Below are 2,909 nucleotides of genomic sequence, written 5' to 3'. Positions count from 1 at the left end.
TGTCTCCAAAAAAAAAGTTTTACTTTTAATTGACAGTTATATATGTTAATGGAGTATGGGGCACAATGTACTGTTTTGATATGTGTAGTCACTGTGGAATTATTAGATCAAGCTAATTAACATATGTATCACATACTTTATGTTTTTTATACTGAGAACATTTAAAATCTATTCTTTTAGCAGTTTTGAAATACATAATACATTATTATTAACTATGGTCACCGTACTGTGCAATAGATCTCAAAAATTTATTCTCTTATCTAACTGCAACTTTGTATTCTTTGGTCAGCATCTCTCATCCACTCTGTACTCCTGGTAACTATCTTTCTATTTTTTACTTCTGTAAGTTTGACTATTTTAAATTGCACATATAAGTGAGATTGTGTAGTATTTGTCTTTCTGTGCATAGATTGTTTCACACAGTCCAATATTTCACAATATTGTCCCAGTGACAGAATTTCCCTCTTTTTAAAGGCTGACTAGTATTCCATTGTGTATATATACCACATTTTCTCTGTTAATGGATACCTAACATGATACCATATCTTGGCTATGTGAACAATGCTGCAGTGAACATGGGAGTACAGATATCTCTTCAGTGTACTGATTTCAATTCTTTCTAATATATACCCAGAAGTGGGGTTACTGGATCATATGGTATTCTAATTTTAGTTTTTTGAGGAACCTCCATACTGTTTTCCATAATGGCTGTACTAATTCACGTTACAACAGTATACAAGTGGTCCTTTTTCTCCACATTCTTGCCAACACTTGTTATCTTTTGTCTTTTTGATGGCAGTCATTCTAACACGTGTAAGAGAATCTCTCATTGTGATTTTAATTTGCATTTCCTTGATTATTAGTGATGTTGAGCATTTTTAAATGAATCTGTTGGCTATTTGTATGTCTTCTTTTAAAAAATATCTATTCGAGTCCTTTGTCCATTTAAACATCAGGTTATTTGTTTTCTTGCTATTAAGTTGAGTTTCTTATATATTTGGGATATTAACCCCTTATCAGATGTGTGGTATACAGATATTTTCTCCTACTCTGTGAATTCTCTTCACTCTGTAAATGGTTTTCTTTGTTATGCAGAAGCTTGAGCTCTCCACATTTGTTCTTTTCCCATGTTTGTTCCTTCTCATCATTATTAGAGACTACACTGGGGGTTTAGAGTGACATCTCATATACACTAGAAAATCAGTGCAGAATCATTTTGGGGTGTTGTTTCTGGTTAAAAAATCAGATATTTGGGGGTCTGGCAAATAGTAGGCTGCCAGTGGCTTCCAAAAACCTAACCTTTCAGTCATGGAAAGGGATGAACTGTTGGCATGGAAGGGCATCTTAAAGGGCTCTCATGTCAGTGTATTGGAACTGACCCTGGAAACTAATGAAAGAGTAATCCTCCCTAAATCAACCCAAAGCTGGTAATCCCCAAGGCTGCATGTTGGTGATTAAAAAAGAAAGGTAGGAACAGCTGTCTTTTTGTTCAGTTTAATTATGACCCAGTACCTGGGTGAGTGCTAATTTCCTGGTGGCACTGGAAGTGGGTGGGAAAAGGTGTTAGGTTTCTGCAGGCTGCAGGGACTAAATGTACAGACGTGGATTCTGCCCCGTGTATGTCTAGGGATCCAGCCACAGTTCAGGGGAGCTCAAGCTTGTGAGGTCAGGTTGCATGGCTTTTAATTTCTGCCCTTTAAATTGGAGACATGGGCTGCTGTGTGCCAGAGGACACAGCAGTACTATCAGGTGTCAGCTAGACTGCACACCTTAATTAATAGCTGTCTTGCCCCCCTCAACAACTAGCTACAGGGCAGCTGCTGAGCCTGTGAGATAGAACTTACGTTATTAAGCAGAAGAGAAACATTTAGCCCTCCTAATCATTTCAGCAGGGTTCCAGTCCAGAGGTCACAGCACTGGGCATCTCCTTTCCCCGCGTCCCCGTTGCCAATATTCAAGTTGGTGTCCACGGGTGTGTTTATAGCCAGCCTGTGAACTACAGACTGTTGGTTGAAATTAATGCCCCTGCTCATGGTGAACATGCAACATCATTCCTCCCGACTCTTCTTGTGTTCTCTGTCCTGGAGAATATTCCTGCCGTTTGCCCAGTTGTCCAACTGGATAGCTGAACAATCATCCTGGATACCTTCTCCCTTAATAGCCATATCCAGTAATGGCCAGTTCCTGTGGATTCTACCTTTAAATAGCTCTCACATCTGCTATGCCCTTTCCTGCATTGCACCTGCCTGTTCCTCGCATGGTGCTGAGGTTTGAGGTATGATTGATCCGTCACCCAGGTATTGAGCATAGTAATTGATAGTTTCTCAACCTCTGCCCCCTGCCTTCCCTTCCTCCCTCCCCCTTTCATCTTCCACCTTTTGTTGTTTTCAAGTTTTACCACCACTATTGCTTTACAGGCATTTCACACTACTCTCTGTTTAGTTTTACTCTTGTTCTAAGCAACATTCTTCTTAAAGGCATAGGTTTCAAATTCTAGTTGCATTTCTCTGCTATAACTATTATAGTAACAAACGTTAGTTCATATGCCAACTAAAATTATTTCCTTGTGGAAATATGGAACATTCCAAGCCCTTAATCATTTCCTCTCTAGTCTGATATTCCACTGGCTGAACTTGCTGCTATTTGAATACTCAATGTGTTAATGCCTCCTGAGCTTGTCATGGAATAGTCTCCTTTTCCTGGAATGTAGTTCCTCCCTGGCCCAAGGCAAATGCCTACTTCAAAACTGAGTTCGAAACCATCATTCTTAGCAAACTATCACAAGAACAGAAAACCAAACACCGCATGTTCTCACTCATAGGTGGGAACTGAACAATGAGATCACTTGGACTCGGGAAGGGGAACATCACGCACTGGGGCCTATCATGGGGAGGGGGGAGGAGGGAGGG

The sequence above is a fragment of the Rhinopithecus bieti genome, unplaced genomic scaffold (assembly GCF_001698545.2).
Source record: "Rhinopithecus bieti isolate Rb0 unplaced genomic scaffold, ASM169854v2 scaffold_3763, whole genome shotgun sequence".
Lineage (NCBI taxonomy): Eukaryota > Metazoa > Chordata > Mammalia > Primates > Cercopithecidae > Rhinopithecus > Rhinopithecus bieti.
This window is presented reverse-complemented; position numbering follows the sequence as displayed.